A 24,470-nucleotide genomic window follows, 5' to 3' on the forward strand; every position below is an offset into this window, starting at 1 on the left:
AAGATTGTCTTGTTATGTTGGTTAAGTCAATTATTTGGATAAAAGACCATGCATTTACTTTACTGTAGGCTGTTCCTAATTTTAGGGGTAGTAATCCAGGGTTGTCAGTCATGTCATGGAATATGGGTCCCTTTAGTTCTCCGAATGCGCAGGAGAGGTATCTGAAACAACATTAGGCGGTTGTTTTAATTCTTTTATGTGTATAATCTCCTTTTTATCAGGATTATTTTTAATGGATATTTCTACGCGGTTTCTATCTAATATTTTGGAAATTACATAAGGTCCTATAAATTTATTATTCTTTTTATTTCTTGTTAAAGGGTTTTTCTTAAACACAGTTTGTCCAATATGGAAGATATCAGTTGTATCTCCTTTTGTGTTAAGTTTTGAAATAACCTTTTCTTTATTTGTTTGTAAATTCTCTTTTACGTTTTCGTAAACATTTTTAAGTTTGTTTTTGTGATTTTCTGCGTAATCACTAAATAATTCTTCTGACAAAAATATATCATTAGGATCTCTGGAATTAGTGTGTCCATGTGTCAATTCAAAAGGTGTAAAATGTGTTGCATTGTGTATTGAACTATTGTAGGCTATAATAGCATAATCCATTAAATTTTCTTTATCTCGGGGGAAACTTTCTTTTAATAATCTTAGGTGTTCAATTATGGTTGAATGAAAACGTTCTACTATACTGTTCGATTCATGATGATATGGAGTAGTGAAATGAATTTTAATTTTGTGTAAATTTAGAATTTCTTTAATCGTATCATTATTAAATTCTGATCCATTGTCGCTTATTAGTTTTTCTGGTATACCGCAATAAGAGAAATGTTTAATTAGTGCGTTAGATATAGTAATAGCATTTTTGCCGGGTATCTGAATTGCTTGCGCGAATTTTGAAAATGCGTCTACTAAAGTCAAATAGATTTTATCGTCATAATAAAATACATCCATGTGTACTACTTGAAAAAGTTTTGATGATGTCTCTGTTAGCATAAGGGGTGCATATGGTAATTTTCGTGCGTATTTGGCTCTTTGGCAAATATCACAAGCATTAATATAGTCGGTTACAGTGTTTTTAATGCCTATCCAATAATAATTACGTTTTAGATATTCTAATGTTTCGTTTATACCTCTATGGTTTACTTTTTCTTCGTGGTGGCTTTTCGTTAATAAAATTTGTTCTTCTTTATCAGTTATAGTATTAAGTAATTTAGTACATCTTAAGAGTTTTGGGCCATTTTCTGCAAAATGGTTTAAATAAACTTCATTAAATTTTTTATATAGATCACCTGTGTGAAAATAGATACAATATGTTTTGTTTAGGATAGTATAGTCCCTTAAATACTCGATTATTAAATGTTCTATCCATGCTAATGGTCGATGGTCGGTATATATTGTAAACTTTCTTCCGAATAAATACGGCCTAAAGTATTTACAAGCCCAAACTATCGCTAATAACTTTTTTTCAATCGTGCTATATTTTGTCTCGCTTTCATTAAGAGTTCTTGAGGTGTAAGCTATGGGTTTATCTGAGCCCACGGTTCCTTGCGATAAGATGGCGCCAATAGCGAAGTTAGATGCGTCTGTTGTCAATATAAATTTTTTCGTAAAATCAGGGTATTCCAGTATAGGTGCGTTAATTAACAAATGTTTACAGATATTAAAGGCAGAAATAAAATCTTGGTCGTGTATTACTTTGGATTCTTTCTTTAAGCAACGCGTTAAAGGTTTTGTTACACGTGCGAAATCTTTGATGAATTTGCGATAATAGCCGACTAATCCTAGAAAGCTTTTTATGTCTTTTTGTGTTTTGGGTAAAGGGAATTTTTTATTGCTTCTATTTTATCGGTATTCGGTTTAACTCCGTCTCTAGTAATAACATGTCCAAGGTAGTTAACTTCTTTTCGCAAGAATTCCGATTTATCAAGTTCAACTTTGAAGTTGGCATTTCTTAGTCTAGTGAAAATTCGTCTTAATCTATCTAGATCTTCTTGTAGAGAAGTGCTAAAGATGACAATGTCGTCCACATAGACTAGGCATTCTTCGTTTTGTAGTACTCGCAATATATTATCCATTACCCGTTGAAACGTAGCGGGTGCATTTTTTAAGCCAAACGGCATTCTTTTGAATTCGTAGTGTCCTCTTTCGGTGGAGAAAGCCGTTTTTTGTATGTCCTCAGGGTTTATTTCTATTTGGTGAAATCCGTTAGCTAAATCTAAGGTCGAAAAATACTGACTTTTTCCTAATTTATCGAATATCTCCGTGATGTTTGGTAAGGGATATTTGTCGTCTATCGTTCTTTCGTTTAGTTTTCTGTAGTCAATAGAACTAGTCTCCATTTTTGTTTTCCGGATGAGTCCATCTTTTTAGGTACGATCCAAATTGGACTTGATCATGGAGAAGCTGAGTCTTGAATTATACCTTGTTCGAGCATTTTTTGTACTTTGTTTCTGACTTCAGATTTATGAACTTCGGGGTATCTATACGTTTTGGTAAAAATTGGTGTTTCGTTTGTTAAGTTTATCTTATGTTGTACTTTGTTTGTAAAGGTTAAAGGAATCTGTTCACAATAAAAGATATCTCGAAATTCGTAACATAAGTTTCTAATTGCTTGTTTTTCTTCTTGATTACAGTGATCGACACGAATGTTTCTTAGGTTATTTTTTAATAAATTATCCTGGATAATGTATGACTTATTATCATGTATTTGTTCACTATTATCTAAGTTTTCTATTAAATTTAATTCATTGAGATTTAATAATTCTATATCAAAAGGTTTTAAAATGTTAATTGTTTTGGAAATTTCGTCACTATTAGTAACTACTGTTGTTATGAAGTAATTGTCAATTCGCACAATTGCTTCAGGTGTTTCAAGTTTGTCGTCGAATTTAATGTAATCAAAAATCGCTATGCCTTTTTCCTTATTGACAGGTAATTTAACAATTTGTTTTGTTCTACCGGGTATTTTGATTGAATATTTATTTGGACTTATATTTTCTTGTATATCAGATGTAAATTGGGTATTTTCTAGATCATAGACGATAGGTATTTTAGCAAATGGTGTTTTAATTTGTTTGTTATTAATATCAAGGATTGCTTTTAGTTGACTAAGCAAATTAACACCTATGAGACCATCATATTTATTACTAAAATCGAAAATATAAAATTTATGACTTTCTTTAACGTTAAAAAGTTTAAAAGCTGGAATGGAAATTACTTTGTCATGATAGGAAATCATGTGTGCAGTTTGGATTTGAAAGTCTTCATTAAAAATAAATTTCTTAAAATATTTATGTGCAATTTCTGTTGAGATTAAACTTTTGATACTTCCTGTGTTTATTAAAAATTTGGCGTTTATTTCGGGTATAATTATATATGGTAAGTCTGCCGATGTGTTATTTAAAAGTATTACGTCGCTTCCTTGTTGGTTGGGTCTATAGTAAAATTTGCTGAATCGTTGTCGTCGTTTTGAGAATGTTGATGCAGATGCGGATGCATATTTTCATTTTGTGTGGGTTGGTTAAAATTGCTTGCAATAGTATCATTTGATGATTCAGTATTATTTGCATTGTTGTCGGGTTGATTATAATATGGATCATATTGATAAGGTTCTTTGTAATTTCCTATATAGTTATTATAATCATAATCGTATTCATTGGAAATTTCCGTGTACCTCAATTGATTGGGGTTTTGTCTGGAATGGCCAGATGAAATGTCCATTGGTTCATGTAATTGTTGGACGTTGCTTTGATTCTGGTTATTATTGAATCTATTTGGATTGTAGGCTTGATTAGAGCGGGGTCTATTAAACTAATTGGGTCTTTGCATAAAATTATATTGAGGAACGTTGTTTCTCGAAAAGAAAGGGGATTGTTCAAAAACTGGTCTCTGAGCGAAATTATTTTGTGGAGCAATTTTCCTAAAAGAATTTTGATTAAAATTTGGGAAATAGGGTCGATTCTGGAAGTGGTTGGGTCTAAAATTATTTTGTGGTTGATTTATTCTGGGAATGACGTTATGGTTATTTGGGAAATTAGGGGATCTTGCGTTTCCATTATGGAAAAGGGTATGATTCTTGGGGTCAGTCTAAAGTTATGGGTATTAAGGGTATTACTTCTTTGTTGACTATAAAGGAAGTTTTCTTCTTCAATTACAAGAGACATTGCTTTTTCTAAATTTTCGGGGTTTCTAATTCTAATATTATTTTGTGAATAAGGGCGATGTATAACTATTAAGTAAGAGTACTATAAGAGGCAACAATGAAAACCAAATTATAAGTCCGCGCGTAGAGTATGAAAATGAATAAGTAAAGTATATATCTAAAAATTAAATTGAAATCATATCGGAACAAAACCTACCTGATTTCACTCTGTATAAAAATCGTGATACTAACAATATAAAAGACGGATGATCGACAGCGGCGCTAGTTATATGCAGACACCCTTAGACATTACCATTATGAGAACTACGCCCACACATGAGTTCCCGTGGAAACCCATGATCATACAGAATATATGGAAGTGCATTTATATTAAGATTATAAATACTATTGTAACCCATTTTAGTTAGCTTTATTTTTCTCTTGACTCTGCACATATAGAAATAAAAGTCGTGATAATTTGTAAACGTGTTGTTTTAAAAAACACTCTTTTTCCGTTCGATCATAAAATTGGCGCAGTCGGTAGGATTTGCTAAAACGTTTTGACAAAAATCGCGAATAGTTTCCGTTTCTACGGTTAATTTGGCAAATCGAACACGCATCGCTATGGGAAGAGTAGAGAACGCACTTGCAGTTATCAGCGTTGGTGGAAGACAAACATCGCAGAAGCCAGCATAGCTAAGAGGACCAGGGATTAGAAGACGAAATCGCTTCTTTCCTATTGGACGCATAGATTAGGAAGACGAGGGAGACAGAAGACAGCATCGCTTCACTCCTATTGGCACTAGGTTAAGCAAGAATCCAAAAGAATGATACGAATCTTCATTCTACTGTAAGTAATTTTAAAAGAATTATTTGTTTTGATATACATTATTTTGCTCGTTTGACAAGTGAAATTTTTAATTTTAGAATTAGCTAGGATTTAAGAATTTTTGTTATAATATAAATTTTCATTTTCTTGAACGCATCACCTTAATGTCCGATACTGACGATTCTGACGTCTCATTACAGGAATTAATCAAAAAATATAAATTACCAAATTTAAGGAATAAAACTAAACCCGCGTTTAATTTAAAAAATATGGCAACAAATCAAGCTAATATGGAACAAATTACAAATGCCAGCACTAGTGGAAATAACAATAACACTAACGAAAACTATTCCCTTTTGAAACTATATGTGGATACTATTCCTAATTTTGATGGAAATCCACATACTTTGGCTGTTTTTATCAATAATTGTATAAGTTTAATTAATAATTTCTATAAAGAAGGTGATGACATTCATAACAATTTTATAAGTAGGGCAATTATTGGAAAGTTAACTGGCAGAGCTCTAACTTTGATTGGTTCCAGAGTAAATGAATTGGAAACATGGGAAAATATAAAAAGCGCATTAGAATTTTTGTTGATCAAAGAAATCTTGATTGTTTAGTTTAGGATCTAATTACATTATCTCCAAATAAGGGCGAAACCCCGTATAATTTTGGTATGCGTTGTCAAGATACACGATCTTTAATATTTTCTAAACTAAACACTTTAAATCTAACAACAGCAGATAAAGAATTAAGAACAAAAAACTATGACGAACTAGCTTTAAAAACTTTTATTAGAGGTCTAACCGGAACTCTACAAAATAATATTAGAATTAGAAACCCCGAAAATTTAGAAAAAGCAATGTCTCTTGTAATTGAAGAAGAAAACTTCCTTTATAGTCAACAAAGAAGTAATACCCTTAATACCCATAACTTTAGACTGACCCCAAGAATCATACCCTTTTCCATAATGGAAACGCAAGATCCCCTAATTTCCCAAATAACCATAACGTCATTCCCAGAATAAATCAACCACAAAATAATTTTAGACCCAACCACTTCCAGAATCGACCCTATTTCCCAAATTTTAATCAAAATTCTTTTAGGAAAATTGCTCCACAAAATAATTTCGCTCAGAGACCAGTTTTTGAACAATCCCCTTTCTTTTCGAGAAACAACGTTCCTCAATATAATTTTATGCAAAGACCCAATTAGTTTAATAGACCCCGCTCTAATCAAGCCTACAATCCAAATAGATTCAATAATAACCAGAATCAAAGCAACGTCCAACAATTACATGAACCAATGGACATTTCATCTGGCCATTCCAGACAAAACCCCAATCAATTGAGGTACACGGAAATTTCCAATGAATACGATTATGATTATAATAACTATATAGGAAATTACAAAGAACCTTATCAATATGATCCATATTATAATCAACCCGACAACAATGCAAATAATACTGAATCATCAAATGATACTATTGCAAGCAATTTTAACCAACCCACACAAAATGAAAATATGCATCCGCATCTGCATCAACATTCTCAAAACGACGACAACGATTCAGCAAATTTTACTATAGACCCAACCAACAAGGAAGCGACGTAATACTTTTAAATAACACATCGGCAGACTTACCATATATAATTATACCCGAAATAAACGCCAAATTTTTAATAAACACAGGAAGTATCAAAAGTTTAATCTCAACAGAAATTGCACATAAATATTTTAAGAAATTTATTTTTAATGAAGACTTTCAAATCCAAACTGCACACATGATTTCCTATCATGACAAAGTAATTTCCATTCCAGCTTTTAAACTTTTTAACGTTAAAGAAAGTCATAAATTTTATATTTTCGATTTTAGTAATAAATATGATGGTCTCATAGGTGTTAATTTGCTTAGTCAACTAAAAGCAATCCTTGATATTAATAACAAACAAATTAAAACACCATTTGCTAAAATACCTATCGTCTATGATCTAGAAAATACCCAATTTACATCTGATATACAAGAAAATATAAGTCCAAATAAATATTCAATCAAAATACCCGGTAGAACAAAACAAATTGTTAAATTACCTGTCAATAAGGAAAAAGGCATAGCGATTTTTGATTACATTAAATTCGACGACAAACTTGAAACACCTGAAGCAATTGTGCGAATTGACAATTACTTCATAACAACAGTAGTTACTAATAGTGACGAAATTTCCAAAACAATTAACATTTTAAAACCTTTTGATATAGAATTATTAAATCTCAATGAATTAAATTTAATAGAAAACTTAGATAATAGTGAACAAATACATGATAATAAGTCATACATTATCCAGGATAATTTATTAAAAAATAACCTAAGAAACATTCGTGTCGATCACTGTAATCAAGAAGAAAAACAAGCAATTAGAAACTTATGTTACGAATTTCGAGATATCTTTTATTGTGAACAGATTCCTTTAACCTTTACAAACAAAGTACAACATAAGATAAACTTAACAAACGAAACACCAATTTTTACCAAAACGTATAGATACCCCGAAGTTCATAAATCTGAAGTCAGAAACAAAGTACAAAAAATGCTCGAACAAGGTATAATTCAAGACTCAGCTTCTCCATGATCAAGTCCAATTTGGATCGTACCTAAAAAGATGGACTCATCCGGAAAACAAAAATGGAGACTAGTTCTATTGACTACAGAAAACTAAACGAAAGAACGATAGACGACAAATATCCCTTACCAAACATCACGGAGATATTCGATAAATTAGGAAAAAGTCAGTATTTTTCGACCTTAGATTTAGCTAACGGATTTCACCAAATAGAAATAAACCCTGAGGACATACAAAAAACGGCTTTCTCCACCGAAAGAGGACACTACGAATTCAAAAGAATGCCGTTTGGCTTAAAAAATGCACCCGCTACGTTTCAACGGGTAATGGATAATATATTGCGAGTACTACAAAACGAAGAATGCCTAGTCTATGTGGACGACATTGTCATCTTTAGCACTTCTCTACAAGAAGATCTAGATAGATTAAGACGAATTTTCACTAGACTAAGAAATGCCAACTTCAAAGTTGAACTTGATAAATCGGAATTCTTGCGAAAAGAAGTTAACTACCTTGGACATGTTATTACTAGAGACGGAGTTAAACCGAATACCGATAAAATAGAAGCAATAAAAAATTCCCTTTACCCAAAACACAAAAAGACATAAAAAGCTTTCTAGGATTAGTCGGCTATTATCGCAAATTCATCAAAGATTTCGCACGTGTAACAAAACCTTTAACGCGTTGCTTAAAGAAAGAATCCAAAGTAATACACGACCAAGATTTTATTTCTGCCTTTAATATCTGTAAACATTTGTTAATTAACGCACCTATACTGGAATACCCTGATTTTACGAAAAAATTTATATTGACAACAGACGCATCTAACTTCGCTATTGGCGCCATCTTATCGCAAGGAACCGTGGGCTCAGATAAACCCATAGCTTACACCTCAAGAACTCTTAATGAAAGCGAGACAAAATATAGCACGATTGAAAAAAAGTTATTAGCGATAGTTTGGGCTTGTAAATACTTTAGGCCGTATTTATTCGGAAGAAAGTTTACAATATATACCGACCATCGACCATTAGCATGGATAGAACATTTAATAATCGAGTATTTAAGGGACTATACTATCCTAAACAAAACATATTGTATCTATTTTCACACAGGTGATCTATATAAAAAATTTAATGAAGTTTATTTAAACCATTTTGCAGAAAATGGCCCAAAACTCTTAAGATGTACTAAATTACTTAATACTATAACTGATAAAGAAGAACAAATTTTATTAACGAAAAGCCACCACGAAGAAAAAGTAAACCATAGAGGTATAAACGAAACATTAGAATATCTAAAACGTAATTATTATTGGATAGGCATTAAAAACACTGTAACCGACTATATTAATGCTTGTGATATTTGCCAAAGAGCCAAATACGCACGAAAATTACCATATGCACCCCTTATGCTAACAGAGACATCATCAAAACTTTTTCAAGTAGTACACATGGATGTATTTTATTATGACGATAAAATCTATTTGACTTTAGTAGACGCATTTTCAAAATTCGCGCAAGCAATTCAGATACCCGGCAAAAATGCTATTACTATATCTAACGCACTAATTAAACATTTCTCTTATTGCGGTATACCAGAAAAACTAATAAGCGACAATGGATCAGAATTTAATAATGATACGATTAAAGAAATTCTAAATTTACACAAAATTAAAATTCATTTCACTACTCCATATCATCATGAATCGAACAGTATAGTAGAACGTTTTCATTCAACCATAATTGAACACCTAAGATTATTAAAAGAAAGTTTCCCCCGAGATAAAGAAAATTTAATGGATTATGCTATTATAGCCTACAATAGTTCAATACACAATGCAACACATTTTACACCTTTTGAATTGACACATGGACACACTAATTCCAGAGATCCTAATGATATATTTTTGTCAGAAGAATTATTTAGTGATTACGCAGAAAATCACAAAAACAAACTTAAAAATGTTTACGAAAACGTAAAAGAGAATTTACAAACAAATAAAGAAAAGGTTATTTCAAAACTTAACACAAAAGGAGATACAACTGATATCTTCCATATTGGACAAACTGTGTTTAAGAAAAACCCTTTAACAAGAAATAAAAAGAATAATAAATTTATAGGACCTTATGTAATTTCCAAAATATTAGATAGAAACCGCGTAGAAATATCCATTAAAAATAATCCTGATAAAAAGGAGATTATACACATAAAAGAATTAAAACAACCGCCTAATGTTGTTTCAGATACCTCTCCTGCGCATTCGGAGAACTAAAGGGACCCATATTCTATGACATGACTGACAACCCTGGATTACTACCCCTAAAATTAGGAACAGCCTACAGTAAAGTAAATGCATGGTCTTTTATCCAAATAATTGACTTAACCAACATAACAAGACAATCTTATTACTTACAAGAACAGTACGCTCGAATAAAAGATATTTTTGAAAATCAAACCGATGTCTCAGCAACTTACCAAATAGGTTTCCAAAATACATATAACCTAGCACTTTCATTAGAAAACAAAATAATCATACAATTAAGTCAATTAAATCCCTTATTTAAAAATAGGAATAAAAGAGGCCTCATAAATGCCTTTGGCTCCGTAATAAAAGCCATAACCGGAAATTTAGATCAAGATGATGCTCAAAAATACGATAATGCAATTAAAATATTATCCAATAATCAAGAAAAGATTAAAACAATTGTTAAAGATCAAATCTCATTGCTCGAAACGTCCATAAAAATATTTGATAATAATTTAAAGAACCTAACAAAGAATCAAAATATCTTAAAGGATAAAATAGGTCAAATCGAAAATACTATCCGTACAATGGAAGTAGAGTACATGGGCAGCTATAATTATCTATTTTTAGAAAGTTTACTTTCCCAAATAATTGCACAGTTTCAATCGGTATATGATATTTTCGAAAAAATAGAAATAGTCATCACTTTTGCCAAAATAAATATCTTTCACAACTCTATGATAGAATCAAATGAGCTCTTGAAAGAAATTAGCAAAATTCCAAAATATTTAACACAAAGTAAATTGCCTTTTGTTCCACAAGCTGATAATCTTCTACTTTTCGAAAAAATATTAGAAATTAAGAGCTATAGCAAGGAAAATCAAATTATATTTATTATTGATATACCACTAGTTAAAAAAGCTAAATATAACTATTTTCATCTTTACCCTTTACCAGTTTCCAGATATTTAATATTAAATGAGCAAAATCATGTATTTTTTAAGAAATCTTGTAAAGAAATCATTCCGGAGGAAATCCTTTGCTACGAAAGCAGTCCCATGAAATCCGACGACGATTCTCCATGTGAAATTCAACTCCTAAAGTTTTCACAAAAGCTGTCCAATTGCCAACCAGTCCCAGCGCATATAGGAAAAGAAAAATTCCAGAAGTTGGAAGACAACAAATGGATTGTTATATTCCCTAATCACACGGTAGCTGTTCAAAGATGCAGTAACAATATCGAAAACATCCCCCTCAGAGGAACCTACCTTCTGGAACTAACTCCCGATTGTGAAGTTCAAATTAAAAACAATATTTTGCGCAACTTTGATACAATGAACACTAATTTCAAAAACATTTTATTACCTAAGCTTAATCTTAATCCTAATTACTCTACTTCTAATAATGTAATTAATTTTAAGTAGTAAAAAGTGCATTTGAAAATCAAAAACAAAAAATTAACTCTATTAATTCGTATATGTATACAGACGTTAATGGCTGGATAATCACTATGTATATATTAATTTTACTTTTAATTATATTCCTCTTCATAACATTTTATAGGAATAAACTAAATTGTAAACAAAAACAGATTCCTAAAAAGCAAAACACCCAGAAGAAAAGGAAACCAGACCAGGAAAACCCAAGTGAAGAAAGAAAAATTCAACCACCAAAAGAATCCACCAGCCATCAACCCCAGAATTCTGTAGCAAACCCCAGAATTCTTTTCTAAAGGGCGGAGGAGTTATATGCAGACACCCTTAGACATTACCATTATGAGAACTACGCCCACACATGAGTTCCCGTGGAAACCCATGATCATACAGAATATATGCAAGCGCATTTATATTAAGATTATAAATACTATTGTAACCCATTTCAGTTAGCTTTATTTTTCTCTTGACTCTGTACATGTAGAAATAAAAGTCGTGATAATTTGTAAACGTGTTGTTTTTAAAAACGCTCTTTTCCCGTTCGATCATAAAATTCGCTACAGCGGACGTCACCGTGCGTGCTGTACTTGACGCGAAATATGAACGTTGAACGACACGGAGACTTTTTAAAAACAATTTTATTTCTAAAAGTAGAAACTGACAGTATAACATGCAGCAACAGAAACAATGAGATAAAGCGACTTAAAATCTAAGGTTTATATAATGCAAAAAGTACTGATGTAGCCAACCACGCAAGTGGGTAGATTTACACTGGAGAGCCAGCTCTTCTTAGGCATATAACTCCTCCCTCCTTAAGAGGCAAACATAATGGATTGTGTTTGCTCTTGTGGCTCTTCAGAGTTGGAAGTGGCAGGTCCGGGTTTTGGCTTCTGGCATCTTGGAAGCAGCTTCTTCTGGGCAACCACTAGCAAAGTTATGATTATAATAATAACAATAATCAGGGTACTGTTGATTATTGTTGAAGTCTGGATCGGTAAAACGTCGTCAATGGGATGTAGCTGGTTCGCTAGGCTCGTAGCGGCTGTTTGTAGTCCTGGATTTCTGGTAGTACCAAAGGTTTCCCTTTTACTGGTTTGATATCGTTGGAATATGTTTTTCCATCAAGCTTTATTCCGCAGTTTGCAGGAACTTGGATAAGGGTAGGTTCTTCCAGAATTATATATTGGTCGGTCGTACATTTGGTAAGGACTTGTGTGTTTTTGGTTGGGATGATTAAGAATTGTCCTTGGGTAACTTGTTCAGCTAGGGGTTGAACAAGATGCGTTTGCAGGGGTGTGCAACTTGTTGGTGGACGTTTTTCCAACAACTCAATAGTGCAACTATCCTGAGGGTAAAAGTTCTCTAGGCAGTAGAATGTTTTCTCGATTTCTGGGCATAAGCTGTCTTCAAATTGGATGTCGACTTCTTCTTGTGCCAGGTAGGGGTATTTTGGAATAATGACGGAATTGTTTTGTATGATAGGAAGTAGGTGGTGGAAAGTGGGGAAAATTGTTTCAGTTTTAATATAGGGACATGAATTGCAAAAATTATTTTATTACTTGAAAAACTTACTTGTGTTTCAAGGAATTTATAGTACGAAAGAATGTTCTTAAAATTTGGCAAAGCTCTAGGATCGTAAATAGTTTCCAAGCATTTCATCATTTCTCTGATTTCGTTTACCGAAATTACAGAATTGTGTACAGCATTAAGCTTTTTTTAATTTATTAAGTTTTGGCAATCTAAATTGATTTGAGAAATTACACCTTCGAAAGAAATATAAAGATACGTATTATTTATTTCATTTTCTATATACATTTGTAGCATGTTGATCCCTTTTTGTAACTTAATTTGGTTATTTATAAGACTAGATATTGTGGAGTTATAGTTATCAATAAGTTTCTTTGACAATGACATTTGCGAGTTTACCGTCTTGACTAAATTGTCTTTATCTTTTTGCAAACTTATTATCGCGTCAGTATAGTATTTTTCATCGTCGGCGTCAAGGGTGCCAAATAACCATTTGTTTATTTTCCCTACTATGTTGAGCAGACCTCTTTTAGTCCTGCCTGTGGGTTCAAGATTTAGCAATTTACTTTGAGTAATATTAATTAAATACTCGGTTCTGAGTATTAAGCCATGGGTTAAGCCAATAAAATTTAAGGGATGATTCGATTTTCCTTTAGAGGTTTGAGCCTTTAATTTGTTAAAATATACTTGTATATTATTTAGTTGTTGTTTTAGCAAGTGTGTGTCAATAAAATGGAGAAAGGTGTGTTTAGTGTAAATTATCTTAGATGGTCCTAATGAAATAGGAAGAATGGGGTTTTTGATAGGGGTTAGTTTAACGTCGTCGCTGTGTGTCAGTTGAAGTACCTGCGTTATCAGTAGTGTCAGTATTGGAAAGATCTTCAGGTCCATTTTTGTCCTGTAAAGATTGATTTTGTTTAGTTTTTGGTCTTCGTGCGAAGTTTTTATGATAAGTTCCCGAGTTAGTTTTTAACTTTATCGAGGACTGATCTTTTATTATAGTCTTCCTGAATTTAGGAAGGGCTTTACTTCGTAACTTAGTTCTAATATAAGGGGATTTAGACACGTCGAATTTAAGGGGTTCTTCACGACTTTCATTTCTTTTAGATATGATCCTTTCCTTAATAGCTTGGTTGTTTTCTGCTATTTTATCGTAAATCTTTTGACATTTTTCTTTATGATTTTGAACATAGTCGGAGACAATTATGTGGTCGTTAAGATCGAAAGGATTTGTATCATTTATATGACCTTTGATGATTTCGAAAGGGGTAAATTTGGTTACGCTATGAATTGAATTATTGTAACCTAGGATAGCACGTTTCATAAGTTGCTCAGTTGTGAGGCGATTTTGTTCCTCTTTAAGACAACGATAACCTTCGATTATGGAAGAATGGAATCGTTCCACAGGAGAGTTACAGTTGCTATTTTTAGCAGTAGTATAATGCAATTCTATTTTATATAATTGACAAAAGTCTTCGAAATCCTTGTTTTTGAATTCGGTTCCACGATCACATGTGATTTTAAGAAGTAAACCATGATGGGAGATGTTTAGGAAACACTCTATGATGCTTGGGCCTGTTAGGCTTTTAAGATGATAAGCTTGTCCTTATCTAGAAAAAGCGTCGATTACTGTCAAGAATGATTCGTTATTGATTTTGAACGAGTCGATGTGAATTTGTTGGAACGGTTTCGAGGTAGAAGGGGTCAGATTGAATTTTATGACGGGTGGATTCCTGTCATATTTATTCTTTTGACATATCTCGCAAAGATTAACATATTGTTCGATATCTTCAACCATTTTGGGCAAATAAAATCTAGCAGTTAGAGCACATTTCATTTCTGAAATTCCTTTATGGCAAGTCTTAGTAGTGTGATAGAGTCTAAGTTTTTCTTGCTGATCGTCCTGAGTTTCGATGTCTTCTAGGAATATCGTATTTTAAACAAACTTAAAGGAGGAGTTTACAAAGAGTTCTTGTATGGTTCTCGTAAAGGTTTAAGCTAAAGTTTCCGTTCGAAAATAGAATGCGTATAAACGTTTTGGCTCAATAAATTCTTTTAAGAATCGAATTATATTGGGAATTAGGTTATTTCTAGGGATGACTACTAGAATCCTGGTATTTTGAAATACCTGTGAGATTTGGCATTTGAGTGATTCTATATCACCTTCGGTAAGGAGAACTTGGTTTTTATACCCATTGAGTATTCTTTCAGTAAGTGGAAAATTAAAAATTGGGCTCTCAAGAGATGTATGTACAGTTTCTAAGTCTGAATTGTCCAATTCGGGATTTGGGGAGAATTGTCGTGATTGGGTCAAATCTTCGATAGTTCCTTTTGGTGAAACTCGAATGTCTTGTAATATTTTTATTTTACTCGACTTTTTAGTGCCAAGGATGGATGCTAGTTCATCGTCGTCAAGTACAGGTAGGTCGTTTGATGCTCGTAAAAATCGGTTTATTATTTCGTCTATATCGCCACGTTCGTTTGCAACAGAGGAAGTATCTAGGGCATTTAAATCTATGGGTTTTTTAGTTTCTGGATTCCTTGAAAGAGCGTCGGCAGCTTGGTTTTGTTTGCCTTTTTGATATTTATTGAAATAATCAAACTCTTCGAGTTTGAGTCGCCATCGAACTAATCGACTATTTGGTTCTTTTAGGGAGAAAACCCACACTAAGGGTTTATGATCACATAGTATGGTGAATTTATGACCGAATAAATATGGTCGAAAGTATTTACAACCAAAGACTATGGCTAAAAGCTCTTTCTCAATGGTGGAATAATTTATTTCCGCTGGGTTTAAAGTACGGGAAGCATAACTAATTGGGTGTCCATTTTGAGACAATATGGCACCAATGGCGTAATTCGAAGCATCTGTTGTAAGTTCGAATGGTTTTGTAAAGTCAGGGTAGGCTAATACCGGCTCTGAAATTAAAAGGGATTTGCAAAGTTTGAAACAATCGATAAATTCTTTATTGTGGATTACTTTATTGGGTCTGTTATGGATAGGTCTTGAAAATTTAGAGAGTCAGTATTATAAATTTCATTTGAATGTTGGGGATTTTTCTCTTGTTTGTTTAATTCGACATTTTGATCAATTTCATCAAAATAGTCTTGACCATAATCTGTTTCCCCCAATTATCAGCATAATTGGTGCAATATGCGCCTTCATAATTATCAGAATATTCTCCAGAGGATTCATCAGGATATTCCTGGTGATTGAGGTTGAGTGAGAAGGATTTCTAGAAGTGGTGGACATTGGTTCTGTTTTGGTCAGTCCTGCGGATTTATTTGACCGGGTTTGAAAACATTCTTTGGTTTTCCAAAAACTTGACTGTTTGTGAAGTATTTTTGGGGTGGTAACTGTCTTGGGGGTGGCATGTTAACAGGGCCAGTTGGAAATTGGGAAGTTTGCATTTGTGGTGTGAAAGAGTTATGTTGATTAGCGAACTGAATTGAATGCGAGTTGAATAGCGAAGTGGTGTTTGATAGTACTGTTGTTGATTGGGTTGTGAATTAAAGGAGTTATTGTAATTTTGTCTATTATATGACTGAGGGTTACTATTCCTAAAGTTATTATATATATTATTATTAGCATTGTGACTAGATTTTTGAAACTTATTTGTTTCGAAACTGCCATAAAGCCTTTCGAAATTTTCGAACTCTTTAATATAGGCCATTGCGTCTTCAAGACTGGCGGGTCTTTTTAGATGCATATTATTTTTTTGAATGCCTGTACAGCCTGCAATAAAAGTGTTTAGAGTAGTTTTTTCATAATGTTTAATGTGGCAAAGTTTTCATTAGTACTATAGCTAGAATCATTACCTATTTTTTGAACAATATCGCTTCTTAGAAGTTGAAGCCTATTACCAAAACTTAACAAATGTTCATTTTTGTAAGGTCTGGTTCTAACTAACTCTTGAGTTAGACAATCCAGATCTCTACGGTCTGAAAAGCATTGTATTAAAGCATCAAGTAAAGTAAACCAATCAGTTATTTCGGCGCGGTTACCGACTAAACTTTTAGCTTTGTTAATTAATTTTTCTTGGATACATTCGAATATATGTTTATTTAATTCCTCGTCATTGAGGTTCCTATAACTATCAATAAAGCTTTCGCACCTACTAATAAATTTATTAAGCTTATTGCAATCACCATCGTAAGGCTTAATATTGCTTAATTTAGATCTGAAAAGATCCCAATTTACTTTGGGGGTCATTTGGTGGAGTCATTTCTATAAGTTTTTCTATTAAAGATAAATCACTGAGTGAAGTACTTAGTTCTTCTATATCGTTCATAAAAAATGATAAAATGTTCTAAAACTAAATGCGATCCATGCGCTTGAGATTAAAATTAAATACGATCAATTCGCTGAAACTATCAACTAAAATTGCATTCAATATGCTGGAAATAAAATCTATATGCGTTTAATTCGCGAAAATCCCTAAATATCCCTATAAATTCCTTAAACAGAGGGTTTATAGAGGTGAAAGGAAAAGGCACTTACTGCGTGACTTCTTCTTCCCGTGATCTCTTGAATCTGCCTACAGAGGTGTCAGGTGTCGCTGGTTCTTCTGGATTGCACTATTAGTGTTGGAAAACACTCCTAGAAGTCTTTGTTTTTCGGCACGATTTCCGTACGGTACGAAAATTTTGTAGACCGACTTTCCGGACGACTAGTGCACAATCCTACCGACTGCGCCAAATATAAACGTTGAACGACACGGAGACTTTTTAAAAACAATTTTATTTCTAAAAGTACAAACTGACAGTATAACATGCAGCAACAGAAACAATGAAATAAAGCGACTTAAAATCTAAGGTTTATATAATGCAAAAAGTACTGATGTAGCCAACCACGCAAGTGGGTAGATTTACACTGGAGAGTCAGCTCTTCTTAGGCATATAACTCGCGCAACGCGACGCGAAACGTCGAGACGCTAGATGTGAGGAGAGAGACAGGTAGACGGTATGATCGGATTGACCCGAGAACGGAATTTCTATCTTTTACCAAAAAAAGTTTAACATGAGGTTTACCGATAAGATAGCAGTTTGACCATGAGTTTTTTATGCATTAGTTATTTATTAAATACACGTTTTGGATGTAATTTTTAGCTAAATATATGCAATAAATCTTAAGTCCAAATCCGCGATCGAAGTGACCAAAAATGAGGGGTAAAATTAGAATGGTGGACTGTATTTTTTATGGTGTATTTTTTAGGTGGAATGAAATATTACGACGGTTAAGACAACCCTATTAAAGTGGTGGCCTACCTTGTTGTCGCTTCTTTTTCTCTCCAATTCAAACTGCTTGTCCCATAGGTTCACCTCCGGAGGGTTATGTTAAGGAATTCTAAAAATGATGCGTCAGCGATAAGCCACGACGGTGAAGGATCGCAGCGAGGCAGAAAACAGTGACAAAAAGATATCGGCTGAAGTTTGTCGAATATTTTGTTGGCTACGAATATTTCGTTATTACAATAAATATATAAGTTATAATTAATATTACGGGAATATAAATGTTATTTTGGGAAATGATAAGTGTTTAACTTTTACTCTTAAAAATAGTTAAGTGTGAATTGTGTAATAAATTAGGTCATAGTAAAAATCAGTGTTTTCGTAATAAAAATAAAAGGCAAAATGTAAATTCGGTAGATTGTTTAAAAAACATATTTATACGAAAAATATTAATATTAATGGCGAATTAATTTATAATTGTTTAATAGATACAGGAAGCTCTTGTACTCTTATTAAAAGGTCAATAGCCGAAAAACTAAAAATAGAAAATATTGCACTTGATAATGCCGTATTTCTAAAGAGTTTTATGGGGACTACATATCGTGCAACACTGTTAGTGATGTTCATATTAAAATTGATGATTCAGCAGGGAATGTTAGTGCCTGTATCATCAATGATAGTTGTCTTTCATATAATGTTTTTGGTTCTGACTATTTGAATCAACCTCAAATAGCTATGTTTAAATGTAATGTTCCTTTTGGCGTAAAAATATTTGCTCCGTAGAAATTGATACTATTTCACAATTTCACAATTGAATTTTGGCAACACGGATTAAAATCAAGTACTTGTACTTTTAAAGGAATATCGAGATAGGATATCATTTAACCATTAAGAATTAGGCAAAACCGAATTAGTTGAGTTGACAATAACGTCTAGCGAACCTATAGTTTATAATCCATGTCGTATGTCTGCTTATGAAAAAACCATACTTAACGAATTATTACAAGAACTTTTGTGTAACGGAATTATAAGGGAATCAAAGTCGGCTTATGCTAGTCCGGTCCTATTGGTAAAAAAAAAACTGGCGATCATCGTCTATGTATTGATTATCGACGGTTAAATGCAATCACGGTCAAAGAAAAATATCCACTCCCTTTGATCGAAGATCAAATTGATATTTTAGGAGGTCATAAAAATTTTATAACCCTGGACTTTAACAAGAATGCCGTTCGGGCTAACAAACGCGCCAGCAGTTTTTCAGAGATTAATAAATATGGTGCTTAAAGATTATTTAAATAAAATTGTTTTTGCCTATTTGGATAATCTTATAATTATACAATATAGGAACCGGCGCACAATATAGAACAAGCTTTATCGAGACTAAGGATAATATTAGATGCTTTAAGGCAGGGAAAATTAACACTTAAACTAAGCAAATGCAACTTTTTCAAATCTCAGATTAACTATTTAGTGCGAGAAATTAGTATTTCTGGGGTAAGACCCTGTAAGGAAAAAATTAGAGCCGTTATAGGTATGAAAGAGCCCACTAATATAAAAAAAGTTAGGCAGTTTTTAGGTCTTTCCGGATATTTTCGTCGGTATGTTCGTAACTATGGTTTTCGTTGTATTGGTGGAGCCAATTACAAGATTACTGAGAAAGGATGTTTATTTGCTTGGTCAGGTGAGCAACAAGATGCATTTACCAAGGTTAAATCAATATTAGTATCTCGTCCGCTGTTAGCGATATTTAATCCAGAATTAAAGACAGAATTACACACGGACGCTAGTTGCTTGGGATTTGGCGCTATATTAATTCAAATTAATAATAAAAACCAACACGCCCTGAACAAAAAATGTATCATTCTTACGAATTAGAGACTTTAGCGGTAGTTTTAGCATTACAATATTTTAGAGTTTATCTATTAGGTATTAAGTTTGATATTGTTACGGACTGTAGTGCGTTACGTGCTGCATTTGCGTAACGAGATATGATCCCGCGAGTCGCTCGGTGGTGGCTCCAAGTACAAGATTACAACTTTTCGATTATTTACCGACCTGGATCGGCAATGGGACATGTAGATGCCCTTAGTCGGAACCCTGTTCCCGAATATCTAGAGGTAGTCACAATTGATGTTACAGAAGCCGATTGGATAGTAGTGGCTCAAATGCAAGATGAGCAACTTCGAATTATCTATACCATACTAAAGAGAGGAATTATTACTAGATCAACTAAACAGTACTTTGACAAATATGAATTACACGATGATAAGATATATAAAAAGATGAAAGAAGGCAAGCCACTATGGGTGGTTCCCAAGGACTGTAGATGGCAAAGACGTCGGCTGTGTCATGATGATACAGGTCACTTTGGATTTGAAAAGACTGTTAAGAAGATAACTGAGAATTACTGGTTTTCACAACTTCGGAAATATGTAAAAAAGTATGTGCCTTCATGCCTTTCCTGTCTTTATTATAAAAACTCTAGTGGTAAAAAGGAGGGGTATCTCCACCCAATCGAAAAAGTTGCCACCCCCTTCCACACAATCCATATTGATCATCTTGGGCCGTTTATAAAAAGTAAAAAGAACAACAAGTATCTTCTAGTTATAGTGGATGGCTTTACAAAATTCTGTTTTATTGAGGCTCTGAAGGACGTAACTACAAAACCCGAAGTCAATGCTTTAAGTAACATTATGTATATTTTCGGAGCACCAACCAGAGTTGTGTCAGACAGAGGCACAGCTTTCACCTCAGCGACGTTCAAGAAGTTTTGTGAGGACTATGGCTTGAAACATATCCTAAATGCAGTAGCAACTCCAAGGGCAAACGGGCAGTGCGACAGGTATAACCGCACGATATTAAACGCACTTTCGTGTAGTGCTGCTGGCGTTGCTGAAGATCGTTGGGATACCGTTGTCAAGAAGGTCCAAAGTTCATTAAACATGACTTTTAATATAGCCATTGGTACAACACCTTTGGAAGCTTTGGCTGGTTATAAAGGAAAAAATGTGTCTGAAGCTCCGATATTAAATGCGGTGCAGGGACTGGACCGTACAAGTTTGGAAGATTTAAGAGAAATTATTTCAAGGAAGTTGACTGAAAATCAGAGAAAACAAAAGGAAAGGTTTGACAAGTTTTGAAAACCACCACGATTATACAACAAGGGCGAGGTTTTAATGATCCTGAGGACAGATGCACCATGCACCGGTTCAAGTAGAAAGTTGTTAGCTAAGTTTAAAGGACCGTTCAAGGTTACTAATGTCCTTTTAAATGACAGGTACGAAGTCCAGGATATGAGAGAGAATTTTCGAGGGATGAAGACAGTGGTCTCGGTAGATAAGATGAAACCGTGGATTATACTAAAGGGTAAGAATTCACTTGGTTAACAAAATGAGAAGGCCGAAGGGGCAAATTTAAATGTGAGTTATGTAAAATAAGTACATACTATGAGGTACTAGGTTTACATAATATGCACCAAACCGTGAAAATAATGTGAGGTATTTGGAGTAAGTACATACTATGAGGTATTAGCACCAAATACTCACAAGCACAACATCAAATTATGGTTAATAAAATGTGAGGTGTTTGATGAAAAGCGTACATACTAAGAGGTACTAAGATCAACCATTATGCACAAGATTGGGATCGTAAGGTTCGATATGTCCATTGATCATGATTTTATGTTAAATGTTTCTGGGGTTCAAAGAAAATTATTATTCGAACAGGGTAAGATTATCAGAAGTATGTCATGTTCTTTATCTATTTCAGATGGGGAACCACTAGGATCTGAGGTCAGATCAGAAGAGGATGGCCGAATGTTAAGGAATTCTAAAAATGATGCGTCAGCGATAAGCCACGACGGTGAAGAATCGCAGCGAGGTAGAAAACAGTGACAAAAAGATATCGGCTGAAGTTTGTCGAATATTTTGTGGGCTACGAATATTTCATTATTATAATAAATATATAAGTTATAATTAATATTACGGGAATATAAATGTTATTTTGGGAAATGATGAGTGTTTAACTTTTACTCTTACAGATATTTTGCTTAAAAGCGTGCCGGCCCTTTACGTCTTTGGAATTCACTCGCGAAAAAATATGTGTGTATATGAGAGCAACCTATTTGGCTCAAGGTTTTTGCGCTCCTTTCGACTGCATCAAAATTCGGTGCAGTACTTCCTGGTGATGCGTGATTTAACTAACTTAACAACCAAAACGCCTTTTTAAAAAAGATTATTTTATTTGAAAATTAATTAATACAAAATTACATGCTAATTGTCTTAGGGACTTCAATTGACTAACTCGATAATAAACAATGAAACAGTTTTGTTGTAATAAAATGCAGGGTCAGCAGCTAGTGGCTTCCATGGTTGTACAGGGTGGCTCGTCACATAACTCGTGCGACCCTTCTCGGTCAAAGAATAAGGCTGTCTCACTATGACAAAAGACCGCGCAAGTAATTAGAATAAGATTAGAATTTAAAACCAATAAAGCTCATGTTAATTGTATTTAAACACAAGACCCAATAAAGAAAATATATATATATATAAATAAATAACCATTCCGCTTTGACGGAACAGAGATCAAAACGTCGACCAAATAAAAATTTCACCTAAAGATCTTTTATTTCGACCTAAATCTAGCAACTCAAAGGTTATACAAACTAAAACTACAAGGAGTCACTTAGTGTTTTACCTACTTGATCTTTCTTAGACCAAAGTACTTTATAAGGAACTTTAACCTTCCAGGACGTCTTAGTTAACTTAAAAAATAGTCTTAAATCAACATTGTCCGAAAATAACTAAGGATTTGAAGTTAATAGGAAATTTATGATTTCACCAGAAATATTGCTAGAGAAGGGCACATTTTCCATAACTTATATAAAATCGTAAAAAGTTTCATGACAAAACGGACAGCCTTTAAATGAGGTTAAAGTTTGAGCAGCATTACCTGTTTAATTTATCTTTATTAGTTTATTCTTTCATTTATTAGTTTAATTTTCGAAAACGCTCTTCCGCAATAAACAAGGATTTCCTTCCACTACCAAAAAGGACTCGGATTTTATAAGAAAGCATTAACAATATCAATCTGGCCTGACTCAAGAGTGCTGGCAACAGCTTAAATTGTTCTGACTTTATAGGAATGTAAGAAAGTCGAATGGTAACTTATAATTACTATTACTAATATTACTATGAATATAACATTTACTTTGCTAGAAAAATTTTAATTTAGTAGTTTATATGGTTTTGGAAGAGAAAAAAGTAGAGTCAAAAGACTTATGTTAAGTTGATAAAAATTGTGTATCCACTATATTTTAACACAAACCGTGAAATATGAATCTAATTTTGGATAATATTATGTTAAATAATAAAATCCTAGTCTGGAAATCTAACACTGGAAGAGCATTTTAAAAAGAAATATAAAATAATTTATCAGTGTTATTTGATGAAAATTTTGTATTTATCGGCCTCTTTTAGAAATTAATACTGTGATTTGGTTTCCACACTACCACAAGGTATCACAATAAAGAACAATAAAGATATGTCTACCAGGCAATTTGTCAAAGCAAGTGTATGTCAGCAGGTCCAGTCCAGGAACCAGTAACTATAATACGAAAAGTCGTTCTATCTTAATTAATACTTTTTTAATTTTTTACGATAAATCGTGAACTGTTTAAAAAACTATGAAACCCTACATACCACTACTACTACTTGTATGGTTATCGGTTGTATATTAGCAAGACTGAGAGTAATATCAGTTCGCTACCGATTTTTATTGAACCACAAAAAACTTACAGAATGTAGCTCGGAAATTGATCATTTGTTAGCCTTAAGTTTATCTTATTCTTATGAAGAAATTACGAATATAATTACGCATTCTATTATAATATCAGAGTGGTACCTCAGGAATGGCGTAAAATGAAAGCCCAAAATGAATTGTTTTAATTGGGTTTGTTAACCTTCCTGTTATCAAAGGTAATTCTAAATCCCACCGTGCCGGTTCTTATAGTGTGGGGTGATCTTCTGATATTGTTCAGATATTTTGATTACAAATGTGTATATTACATATTATTGATGACGCCGATGGAAGAACTTATAGCGTATAGTTTCCACTAGACATAATTTAATAGTATCACATCGTGATCAACAGACATTATGTCTGGCTGCAAATATATCAAAAAACTCTCTACTCATTAAACACAGTATAATGCCAATCTACTTATTCTACTTTTAAATTAATAACATTTGTTGTAAAACTATAAAAAATATTTCAAAAAATTGTATTTAAGATGGATATACTTGATATTCGTTCCAATATTTGTGGTTCTAGTTTTTGGGCCTTCTATGCCTCCACGATAAACTATTCCGCCAATATTTTAAGCCATTTAATTTTAAATACAATTTAGAGTGAAGAAGGTTGCCCTTAAAACTGT

The 24,470-nt window shown here is 33.1% G+C and overlaps 1 protein-coding gene across 4 annotated transcripts in view; it reads right to left on the reverse strand.

Moving 5' to 3' along the window:
- LOC126748841 (nuclear factor 1 X-type) overlaps nt 1–24,470 on the reverse strand; it is a 177,060-nt gene that overhangs the window by 117,589 nt on the left and 35,001 nt on the right. The window lies entirely within an intron of this gene.

The sequence above is a fragment of the Anthonomus grandis genome, chromosome 22 (assembly GCF_022605725.1).
Source record: "Anthonomus grandis grandis chromosome 22, icAntGran1.3, whole genome shotgun sequence".
NCBI lineage: Eukaryota > Metazoa > Arthropoda > Insecta > Coleoptera > Curculionidae > Anthonomus > Anthonomus grandis.